The sequence below is a fragment of the Ambystoma mexicanum genome, chromosome 6p (genome assembly GCF_040938575.1).
Source record: "Ambystoma mexicanum isolate Mex_15411 chromosome 6p, UKY_AmexF1_1, whole genome shotgun sequence".
In the NCBI taxonomy this organism is placed as follows: Eukaryota; Metazoa; Chordata; class Amphibia; order Caudata; family Ambystomatidae; genus Ambystoma; species Ambystoma mexicanum.
This window is the reverse complement of record NC_090935.1, coordinates 103327369-103340265: the sequence shown is the minus strand read 5'-3', so window position 1 is coordinate 103340265 and position 12897 is coordinate 103327369.

Genomic DNA, 12897 nt, shown 5'->3' with positions numbered 1-12897 from the left:
TTACATAGACTGGTCCAACTGGATGTTCTTTTTAGGACATATATGACACCATATCGGCTTGCAAGATTTAATAAACAGGCTTCCCCCAATTGCCCATGGTGTGGATCTGAACTGGCAAACATGTTGTATATGTTCTGGGATATGATATTTATAATGCACTTAATACCCAGAGGTTTCTAAGTGCAGACCCAGGGATCGAACCTGTGGTGCTCCGTGTCGTCTTACTTCCAAGGTGAGCACGTTGCCCCTGAGCTATCCTCCCAAGACCAAAAAAGCACTGCCCTGTAAGATACGAAAATATTTTGGAGTCAAGGTTCACATTGAGGTCAACTTCCAGTGATGGAAAATAGGTGTGACTGTCTCAAATTGATTACTATACTTGCACATTTCAGTTAAACAATAGTGATATGTGAAAAATCCTGTTGATCCCTCACTAAAACCAGTATCTGGAATTTGCATCGAATACCTTTCCATCTAATGGATTTTCATCGAGGGATTTGCAACGAAAAAATATGCATCGAATGTATGTCTTTGGGGGGTAAAAGGTTAATTGTTTCGTGGTGGGTTTTAAAGGGTAAAAAACAGGGGTTGGAGGGGGACCCCCCTCCCCACCCCCAAAACAAAACAAAAAGCACTTGGTGCACATTTTTTCATTGCAAAACATTCGATGGAAATGTTGCTCGATGCAAAAAATTTGATGGAAAGACCATAAACCACTAAAGCCCTGCCTACATTCTTCTCCCAGGTGGCCGTGGGAGGGCAGATGCCTCCTGATCCAAACCCTGCGGGTGGTTTACTGTGGGAGGGTCACCTGGGTGGAGACAGGGCCCAGGGTAATGAGGAGATTCTGTGGGATGAGACACAGGAGGTCATTGCAAGTTTACCGGTCCAAGAACTACGGTGCCGGTACCGTAGTTCCCAGACCGGCCAACTACGAGTTTTGCTCGTGCGCGATATTTCGGCGGCCAGGTCTGCCCTGGCAGCCGTACTGGCACCCGCGAGCAGAGCAAGTCGGATGCACTGGCACCATTCTCAATGGTGCCGGTGCATCCAACTTCCCCATTCCCAAATGGGAATGGGGAGTAATGCATTCCGGTGCCAATTGGGAATGGGCAATTACCTAGTCCGTCCGGGCCCTAATGACCCAGTAATTGCCCATTCGCGGCTGCCAGAAAAAATTGCAAGTTTGGTGGCAGCCTGCCGGTTTTATCGGCAAGGCTACCACCAAACCTGTAATGAGGCCCACAGAATCTTTCCACTGAAGGGTATATTCTTGCCACTATACCAGAAGTGGTTATAGCCTATTGTCATTTTAATATCTCTCAAACCTGCTAAAACTAAGATGGTAAACCCTAAGGTTGTAACACCCAAACCTATTGTACTAAAAGAACACATGTTTTGTATCCCTAAAATCAAATGCCCTCCTCAATACCAAAGGTACGCCGCACAGAATGGTGGAAGTGTTGCTTTCTCTACCTCATCTTTCCCTAATACAGTCAAAACCTACAGCCCCTCTGTTAAAAATACTAAGGGAATTAAATCTGCCCTTAAAAATATACAAGAAGTGGAAAAACCTAACTTTAATAATGTGAACTATGTGTCACAGAATCCGATAGAGACTGAGACAAAGAAGAGGGCTGAAGAGGCATGTAGAAGTGGATGACAGGCAATTTAGCTTAACAGCCTTTGCCAAGGTCAGGCAATTAACAGTAACAGCCTTCACCTGAAATTAATTGCCCCATATAAGAGGCATAAAAGGCTGCAGCAGGAGGAAGAAGGAGGAAGGAGTTGGAGCAAGTGCTGGAAGGCTGAAAGTAGTAATAGAAGGAGAGGAGCACAAGGATGGCAGTTCATGAGGCACTGGAAAAAGCTGATTTAACCTGCAGATTCTGAGAGGATCCTGTGTTCACAAACACCAACCCTGCCTTGCCGTGGCTGCACTGAGAGAAATGTGCTGAAAGTGAAGGTCTTCCCAGGTGCAATTACTGGCTGTAATTGCAGTGCCGTCACTGTGCTGGAACCTGAGGACCGTGGCAAGAAGCACGCCAAGGGTCAAAGGAGGCAGGAGACTCCAAGTTGGTGAGTGTAAAGATTGGAGTGGGGTATCTCTACTTCCGCCCTCTATATGGCAGAGTAGAGGCACAGAGGGGAATGTACAATATTACCAAAGTGTGCAATCCTCTCCAATGCATTTCCCGCATCATAGTGAGGCCGGACCAAAGACACCCATGCTGCAGAAGGGTTTAGAGGGGTGTAGTTCCCAAGTGTGCCTTAAAGTGTAGTAGAAGAGGAAGAAGTTGGGAAGTGGAAGCTGCCCTCAATTGCAGTGTTCCTGGAGCTGGTGAGTGAAAATTGGCACCCAGGTTCAATCATAAACCCTTGCCAGTAACTGTTACCAGCTCCAAAGTGGCTCACGTTAAACATGAAGCGGTTAAAAACTGTTTGTCCTTGTGAAAGCCATTTTTTACAATGGAAACTATCAGGTGCACTTCATGTACAAGTTATAGTGCTTGCGTTTGAAGAAAAGCAGTTGATTTCACTCAGTCGAACTTTTAAATGTTGCCGGAATTGTTGCGTGTCTACAATGAAAAAGGGAAAGGCTTTGCAAAGTGCTCCCAAAACTCTGATGCTGACTTTCACACTTTTTACAAGATCTTAAGACAACAAAGGAAGGTTGTGTGTGACCAATGTTGATTCCTGACCAGAGTAGAAGGTGTCTCGGTGTTGGTTCCATGTTTTAATATCGCCGCATAAATATCACCACGCAAAAATATTGCCTTATTTCTGCGGCGATATTAAGGCATGGAACCTACGGGGGACACGCCCACAACCCCAGCATTATTTTTAACGGAGCGGGGGACACCCCGCAACCCCTGCTACCAAAAACCCCCATAAATTAACCCCCACAAAAATATTGTCTATGGCCGTTCCAGACTGTATTTTTAGTGGGGATAATATGTAGTGATACCCTTGGTATTAATACTTGGGAATATAAACAATTACAAATGCTTAAGGTCAAAGAACTACCTTAAAGAGTGAATGCGTATGCCTGAAAGTGTTTTCTCAATGAAGACTGAATATTGTAACACTAAGAATGCACATTCTATAAATGCAGGAGTTGTCATATTAATAAGACGAACAAGCATTACCGAAACCAAGAGGCGAACCCTTTCTATATTGAAGAGAACCCTGTTTAAGTGCATCCACCTAACGGGCAAAGTTGTTAAAGGCCCAGTATCCTCCGACACAAAAGGGACATTGTTAATTGAAGTTGAAAGTGTGGCAATACAGCTTCCATGTAGCTACTGGAACCAAGAAGGTGTGTACAAAGTTGGGAAAGGGTGCTGGGTGCTTGTAAGAAGATTGAGCAAACAACCTGTAATGCTGAGACTGTTGAAGATGAGAGAAAATCAGTCTGGGAGCAGAGGCAGGATATCCTTGTGGCAGTAAGGCAGACAGAAGAGGCAAAGAAGCGTCCCTTTTGTTGGGGCATAGGAAAGAAGATTGCCCTGCCTACCTGCAGAGGTCGAAGTGTCTTGTCTTTAAAATGCCTAACTATTCTAACATATAAAGTTGAAGCAGAAATACCTGAACTCTGGTTGTGTTTAACACTGTCAGTAGATATCACATTGAAATTGGTTGAAGTAGTGGCATACTGTGGAACCAAGGAGTCAGTCTCCAAATTGACAGTAGTAGAAGGGTTGTTGTCAAGAGGAGAACAACACCCCAAGAAGCAGCATCATGTCAAGTATACCAAATGTACTGTAGACTTGTAGAAAAAGTGGCTAATATATTGTTTGAACTGTGGCATAGAAATCTTGGAAGGAAGGCATCCAGTATTGCCATTGGTGCTATATCCTTGGCTGGAATTGGTAAGGGATCTTTTCAACTGAAAGCTGAAGAACTGGATTTTTGTTTGGTGAACCTTTGTTTTATTTGGAACTTACAAGAACTGGTTCAAGACTTTATTCTTCTGTTTGAACATTTGGAGGAATTATCTTTTGACAATCCTGGGGAAGGGATTTACCCAGAACAGGTGCAGGTCATCCAAATTACTGGTTGTTGGTTATTTATTAATTTACTTTGTTTATGATTTACTTTGTATGTTATTGTTGTTTAATGTGAGGGCCAGTTCATTTCTGTTAGGACTGACTCCCTTTACTCTTAGACTAGGTAGGTAACTCCCTGCTAGAGTAGGGTTAGCATCGATTTATTTGCATCATTTGTCTGTTAATAAAATGTTTAATTCTGAGAAAAATACCAGCAGTTGTTCGCCTTGCATTACTGACCCCTCACAGATAGCACACACAGTTGTTTTGAGCTGCATGCTGGGGCATGTGGTCCAAATGACGCAGCAGTCCTCTTAGAAATACTAGCATAGTGACAAATCAGTTGATTCACATATAGAGTTATTACAAGAAACAGTGACTACCTAAGAGAAAATAAGAATACATTTAAGTTACATGTTCACAACAAATATCCAGGAACCAGCAACTACATAAAAGGGACGGATTAGTTTGTGAATTGTATGCTGGGAAATGGTGTTCTAAATAAACTGTAGACTATAGGAGAGCACTCCTATGTGACCTAGAGGGTTCTTTAACCACAGATTTGCTGCATTCCTATGGGACCGAGGTGTTGGTTAAAACAACAGAAAAAGAGAGCTTTTCAATCAACAAAACAAAAGTGTCAGAATGGTGAAAGAGAATATTTCCTGCTTTAGATAGACCAACGGTTTTGAGTTCACAACGCAACACCATGTTCTAGAAAGCCAGGATCCTGAGTATTACCATCTAATAGTGCTCAACAATAGTGCTCAACAAAGTCAGCCACTGTCTGAATTTTAAGTGCCCTTTAAGTGCCCTTGTACACTTTGTGAGGGGTCAAAAATGTGAGGCGAACCACGTTGTAAAGTTGTAAAGTGGTCAATGGAAAGTTCCAATACGACAAGTGCAAGGTTTTTCTTTCACCCTAAACAAGTTCTCAGTTCATAAATAGCAACAATAATTGTCTTGGTCAGCAAGATTTTTGTCACAACAAAAAGATGAATTCCAAAGAAATGCAATTCACAATTTGCAAGGGTTTTTCCTCAGCTTTTCTTTAGTACCACAAACAACATAAATTGCCTCCACCAGAACCACTCCATAGCACTTCTTAACCTGCTACATGGAGTACTGCCATGCCAGGCCTACTTTTTCAAAGGTTTGTCAATTGGGTATACTCCCCTGCGCGAACAATGTTTCACATCAACAGTGCCTTGGTGGTTAAGATCAACTGACAAGAGGTTCATAACATTTAAAAGTGTTAAACAAAATGTAGCTTCAGCAACTTTAATATCTCTTCAGAGGAAACATAATTCACATTGATTCTCTTTGTTATTCTTTTACAAATGATGTTCCCCCTCTGGATATCCCTTCCTCAGAAGGACAGCCTTTTTGTCACTCTTGTTTCCCCAAAACACCAGTGACCAATGACTGCCAAAGATCGGGTTTCTTTCTGCTTCTCCCTTGGCTTTTGCAATGTGAGTTTCTACCAGCTTTCACCAAATGTTGGACAAAATATGGGCAATATGTCTCCCAGCCTGTAGACCCTCCATTAGCCCCCTTCTGCATTTGGCAATCTGGACTAAATTGCGCTTGCCTAAGATTCAAACTCTTTTGGCTTGGGCAATGCTTGTAGGTCTTATCTTTTATCAATAGTATCTCTTGGCTTTGAAAATGCTTGTAGGTTATAGCTTTTAATATCATCCCCTTGGTTTGCTGGGTTTTCGTCAGACTCACACCTTTAACTTTACAGTAATTTGCATTGGTTACAAACTTGCTTTTCACTCGTTAGATGTTCAAAATCGCCTTGGGAATCACTTTCCCTTCTACGCGAGTGCGGCGTCAGTTGCTGCTCAATAGTTCGTTTTCAGAATTGCACTCTGAGCTTCTGTCACTTTCACGTGAGTAGTGCTTGCTCGTTGAATGCCTTCCTGGGCTGTGCGAAGGGGGATGCAACACTACAAACCTGTGAATTCACTGAATCGAACAAACGCCTCCCTTCCCATTGTTGCTCTCAGGACTTCTGCTTTGGTGGATTCTCTTTGCTTCCCACTGTGCAGCCTCTGCAACAAGGGTCTCCCATGAGAAAGCTTCTTCCCTGCATGCTTCCCGCTGCATAACCTCTGCCTTTCCAACTCTGGGGGGCATGGACCCTCTCAGGACCAACAGCAGCAATCTGCCGCACAGGTGTCCCAGCGTCCTCTCTCTCCTCCAGCAGCACATGTCACATTGCAAATTCCAACTGCTACTGCTTCTCTCCTGCTCTCCTGGCCTGCACCTGAGGGGGCTTTTTAAGCCTCCCAATCTCCCTCAGGTGTGGGTCATTGGGATTAATGAGACTACTCTTACAACTTTGCACCTCTTCAGTCCTCTTCCTCGTCCCAATACATAGGGGAAAAAAGTTAGTTTTATGGGCTTGATTTTCACTTTCAAACACACATTGGTTCCTCACAATATTCTTTAAAGGAATGTTATAAGAATCAGACACCAAGCTTAATTGACAAGGAATGGGCAATTCTTTTAAACTGTTATTTTCTTAGACATTCATTCACTGTACCGCTGGGCATCAGAGAGGTATCTAGCTTTCCAAGTTTTAAGATCTTGAGTTTTATGCCTCCCAATGCCTGAGAGTTTATAATTGATCTCATTCTTATTGACAGGCGGACTTTGTGGAATAGCTAAATGGTTATCGCAACAAGCTATTACATACTTTGGCATTATGGAGTTATCCTCCCCAAAAGATGGAAAATACTGCGTCTCATCCCACATATTCCTCTCACTCCCCTGGGCCTTTTCTCCTCCCAGTTTATCCTCACACAGAACACCTCTCCCAAGGTTAGGACCAGATAGTGTCTGCCTTTCCCTGGACACCTGGGAGTAGACTTTAGGCAGGGAATTAGTGAGGGATCCGTAGGAATCATCACAACTTATTATGTCAAGAAGTGCACAAGTTTCCTGTGCATTGCTGTCCAACTAACGTAAAGTTAGGAAGGTATTCCCTCTTGCTTGGGTTGGGATGGGTAGATCTTTCTTCCCTTCTACGTGAGTACTATCACTAGGGCTTTGAGTTTACTTGTTTTCAAATGTGTTTATTGGGATTAGGTTGAAAGTAACATAGCATCTGTCGGTCATGGTTACAGTGAAGTACGATTTGCAGATACAGCATTGACCGCATAGCAACAAAGTAATAGGGCTTTGAGGTAGTACTGAAGCCCCATTTACTTCCACTCTAGTCTGGAGACACATCCTATTTTCTGGCATACTGAGTAGATGGCCGCAAGCTTACCCTGCCCTATTTAGAATTTAAAACACAACCCTCTCACATTTTTCAGAAAGATCTGTAGCCCCCTCTGCCTGTCCCCTGGCAGTTGTATGTGATTCTCCACCTAGGCATGGGATCACTGGGTCTCCTTGGAACTGATCCCGTTCTTGTCCCGGTCCAACTCTAGGTGACTCTCCTTATCTTCATACCCCAGATTGTTCTCTCCTTCTAGTGCACCTAATCCTGCTCCATTGCCCCCTACTGCATCCACTCCTAGTCCTGACCCTCATCACAATCTGCTGCCTCACTCTCTCCTGATTCTCCACCTCCTCCTTCTCTCTTCGCACTTTCTCCACACTGGAAATGCCATCTGCACCTTCACAATGCTGTGGCCTTTTCTTAATAGTTTAATAAGGTTATAGGGCAATATGTGCTCTGATTGGTTTCAAAATGAGTTCCTCGGGTCTCTGTTCATGATTGGCCTTTGCTCCTGTGTCACCAGCTCCTCTACTTGTAGACTCTCTCCTTCTTTATGTCCACATGAGAGTAGCTATGTAAAGTCGAAGATCAGCTGTTGCTTGGGTCTGCCATGGTAAGAACAAACAGGGGACTTTTGGCGGTGTCCCATATCTGCAGTCTACCTGCCTGAGTCGTGAGGAATCGAATGTGCATTCTTTACTTGTTTGCAGGGTTTTGACATCTGTGGTTTGTGGTAATGCAGCAAGTGTGAGCACTTGATTACTGTCTCTGCTGCGTATGATTTCCTTGGAGGCCCAGTCCACCATGCATGTTGGGCTTTGTACTTGAAGCATACATTGTGTTATGAGACTCACACTACACACCTGGACACACAGACCTTGGCCAAACTAAGATGTTTGTGCCTCTGACTTTCCTCAGCAGCTTGCGTTTGTGTGTGTGTGTGTGATATTTCCAAGCTATGGATTCTTTGCACTCTGTCTGAAGGAGACATATGGAATTTTCATTTCTATGGTCAGCATGGCGAGGGTCATGGGAGCTCTGGGCGATCCCCCTTTTAATGCCTCCAGTGGTCAGATGAAGGAGCTGGTGGCTCACCCTGCCACTTAGAGTTCCCCAACCACCCTTTTCTAGCATTGCAACAGTGGCTTTGTCAAGAAACCTGAGGACAGACTGAAATGACATACAAGAAAGGAGTAGTAATCCCAACGAGTATTCCATCTCTTGGATACCGAGATTGTGAACTGTAGAGAAGCCAGAAAAGCAAACTTGTCTCCTGGAACAAAAATAAAATACTTAATTTTCAGTGGGGAAACCGAGTCACATTTCTTTTGGTTGGAAATTTGACACAAGTTTGCAGAGAATTGGGCATTAAGTGTGACTTTACCTTTTTAGAGCTAACAACTAAGATAGGTAATAAGATATGAGATGGAGACCTATATGTTATAATTTTATTTATTTTTTATTTATTCATATTTTTAAAGCGCATGCTCAGCCCGTGGGCATCGTGGCGCTGTTACATATAAGCATTTGGCTGGTTACAGAAGGAAGGTTGTTAAAGTTTACAGGCATATTGAATTACGGTATCATGTTTCAGATATATACGTTTACAAGGCATTAGATTTACAGTATCATGTTTTAGTTACAAACTTAGCAGTGCAGACATCATGGCGTTTAAAATATGTGTCGTTCATGTCGGAAGGGAGGGTAGGAGGTGATTATGTGAAGAGCATGGTTTTGAGGGATTTCTGAAAGGAAAATAGTGAAGGTTCCGCTCTGAGTAGGTTAGGGAGGTTGTTCCAGAGCTTAGGTGCTATGTGTGGGAAGCCAATGCCTCCAGCTGTAGCTCTTATTATGGTGGGAACTCGGAGGGGGGTTCTTATAGGATGAAGGGAGGATTTCCTGGGGATGGTTTCTGCTAGGTAGGAGGGAGAGGTATGATTGATACATTAGTGTGTGAGAGAGAGTACTTTGAAGTTAATTCTTTCTTTAACTGGGAGCCAGTGAGCATTTCTTCTGGCCTGCGACACATGGTCGAATTTGGGGATGTGCAGGGCAGCGCGGAGTGCATTGTTTTGCACTGTTTGGAGCTTATTTAGATTTTTAGTTGAAGTGCCAGCTAATAGGGCGTTGAAATAGTCTAGCCTGGCTCCTATGGTGGCTCTAGCGATGGAGAGGCAGTTGGGAGTGGTAAGATAGGGTTTTATGGCGAAGATGAGTTTGGTGGTCAGTGCGGAGGAGGAGGAGATGGCGTTGACCTGTCTTGTCATGGAGAGAGTAGCGTCTAAGTATACTCCTAGGGTCTTCACAGCAGTGGAGACAGGTATGTTGGTGTTGTCAATGGTTATGTGTGAGTAGCCTTGGCTGAGTTTGGAAAGGATTTCGCTGGGGGCCAGGATGATGATCTCTGTTTTGTCTCTGTTAAGGCAGAGGCCGTTGATCGCCATCCATGCTTGGATCGTGGAGTAAATGTTAAGGAGGGCTTCTGTGTCTTGGGCATAGTCTGCAGTGAGGGGGAGGAGGACTTGTGTGTCATCGGCATAGTTAGAGTAAGCTATGCCGAGGGAGTCCAGTAGGTCGAAGAGGGGTTTGATGAAGAGGTTGTATAGAGTAGGTGCAGTGCATGACCCTTGTGGGACTCCACAACTTATGGTGGTCGGAGGAGCATTGGCCTGGTCAGAATACACCTTCATGGCTCGGCCTTCTAGAAAGGAGGTGATCCAAGAGGTTGCTTTAAGGGAGAAGTGGGCTGCATTAAAAAGGTGAGATGTGAGGATGTCATGGTCCACTAAGTCAAATGCTGCGGAGAGGTCGAGTAGCAGGAGGAGAGCAGGTTTGCCTGTGTCCATTATTTTGGTGATTAGATTTTTTAAATCTAGTAGGGCAGTTTCAGTCCCATGGCCTTTGCGAAAGCCCGATTGTCTTCTGCCTAGGATAGAATGGGTTTCTATGTATTGTTGAATTTGGTTGTGGGCTGCTTTATCAAGGATTTTGAGGAGGAAGGGGACGGTGGTGATGGGGCTATAGTTGCTGGGGGAGGTGGGATCTAAGGAGGTTTTTTTTAAGAGTGGGCGAACCCAAGCTTCTTTCAGGCAATGAGGTACAGTTCCTGAGGAGAGGGAGGCATTGATGAAGGCTGTGATGATGGGGGTGAGGGCTTCTGAGCACTCTTTGATGATAGTGGGAGGGCATATGTCTCCCTTGCATGTGGAAGGTTTGATGTTTTTGAGTAGAGCGGCGGTTTCTAGTTCTGTAACTTCTCTGAAGGCAAAGAGGGGTATTTGCGGGTGAGGGTTGTGAGGGGGGAGAGAGGGAGGCGTGGCAGAGGTATTGAGTGCTTTACGCTGGGATGCAATTTTGTCTTGGAGCGTTTTGACTTTATTTAGGAGGGATGTCTGGATGCCTGTGCACCAAGCTTCATCCTTGATGATTTCGTTTGTGTTGGACTCGGGAGTGGTGAGTTCTTTGAAAATAGAGAATATTTCTCTGGTTTTGGAACTGGATATGGTTATTCTTTGATTGTATGGTTCAGATTTAGCTTCGAAGATGGCATTTTTGTAGGTCCGTGAGATTTCTTTGAACTCGTTGAGAGAGGATTGGTTGGGCGTAGACTGCCAGTTGGATAAGGCTTTGCGCTTCATGGCGCGCAAGACAGACAGTTCTTCTGAGAACTAAGAGTTGGAGTGCATGGATTTTTTTCCTTTTTTGTCTTCCAGCGGGGCAATAGAGTCAATGGCTTGGGTGAGGGCGTTATCCAAGAGAGGTGGGATCTTGGATAAAGGGATGCTTGAGTTCAGGGATATCAAGAAGAGGAGCGAAATTGGTAGCTGTGAGCTTTTTGGAGCTTCTGACTTTGGCGGGGGGTGCATAAGTAAGGATTTTACGGGTGGGTGTGGTGGGGATGGAGAATTGGATGAGATGGTGATCTGTCCAGGCGAGGGCTGAGGTGGAGGTGATGGATGATGAACAGTTATGATCTGCTACCCAGTCGATGGACCGGCCTTTGCAGTGAGTAGGTTTGGTGATTTTGTGGATGAACCCCATGTTGGAAAGATCGTTGGCCAGGTGTGTGGCAGATTTGTCCTTGGGGTCATCTAAGCCAAGGTTAAGGTCACCAAGTAGAATGGTTTTGGTGGAGCTTTTCAAGTTGTTGCTAATGATTTGGAGGAGATGCTTTTGGACGTCCGGAGGAGAGCCTGGTGGTCTGTATGTGACTAAGAGGTTGATGGTGCAATTAGGGGAGAGAGCTAGTTTGGAGTAGAGAAGGTCAGCGTTGTTGTCCCAATGTTGGTTACACTGCCTAATGGCAAGTGAGTTTCTATAGATGAGGGCAACGCCCCCACCTTTAGAGGTTTTGCGGTCCTGCCTAAGGATGGTGTAATCCTGTGGGAGGGCAAGGTGTAGGGATGGGTTGGATGCCTCATGGAGCCAAGTTTCGGATACTGCTAACATGTCTAGTTTGTGGGTGGTGATGAGGTCATTGATCTCTATGGCATGGGCATGGATGGAGCGTGCATTAATGAGTGTGCATTTTAGGATGCGGTTGGTAGGTGGTGGGTCCTGAGCGCTGGTGTTCGGTGAGAGCGAGGTGGTGGGAGCACTTGTGAGTGATGGAGGGAGGGGTGCATGTATGACCGCATGGGGGTGGTGGGAATGTGCGTGGGCTGAAGGGTATGAGCGTAAAGATGTTGTGTGGGTGCGATAGCTGAGCTTTTGGTTCCTACTGAGGGTAGACGGTGGGGAGCTGTGAAGCAAAAATGAGGGTTTGGTGCGGGTTCTTAGTCTGTAACGCATAAGAAGGTGTTCAGGAGGGTTGGTAATGCAGTGGTTGAGAGTGGTGTGTGGTGATGTGGATAGGGAGGAGTGAGGCATGATGGAGGGCGGTGGAGGGAGGTCTGGGTATGCAGGGAGCAAGCTGCAGATGGCCCAGAGAGAGAGAGTAATGAGCGAGATAGAGGAGAAGGAGAGGAGGGGTGTGGGCACTGTGAGGTGGGTGGCAGGGGGATGCATTAGAACACTGAGCTGGGTGGTGCTATGTGGTACAGGGCTGGCACTAGGGGCAGGTCGTGGCATGTGCAGTGGCAGTTGTAGGTCTGGCAGGGCAGCTAGGGGCTAGTGGTGGCGCTCGCAGTGGCAGGGCCGATAAAAGCTGGCACGGCAACACTGTGGCAGGGCCCCTAGAGGCTGGCAGAGGAACACAATGGCAATGGCAACACAGTGGCAGGGGCCCTATAGGTTGGCAGAGGAACACAATGGCAATGGCAACACAGTGGCAGGGCCCCTAAAGGCTGGCAAGGAACACAGTGGCAATGGCAACACAGTGGCAGGGCCCCTATAGGCTGGCAGAGGAACACAATGGCATTGGCAACACAGTAGCATGGCCCCTATATGCTGGCAGAGGAACACAAAGGCATTGGCAACGCAGTGGCATGGGCCCTATAGGCTGGAAGAGGAACACAATGGCAATGGCAACACAGTGGCAGGGCCCCTATAGGCTGGCAGAGGAACACAATGGCAATGGCAACACAGTGGCAGGGACCCTAAAGGCTGGCAGAGGAACCAAATGGTAATGGCAACACAGTGGCAGGGCCCCTATAGGCTGGCAGAGGAACACAA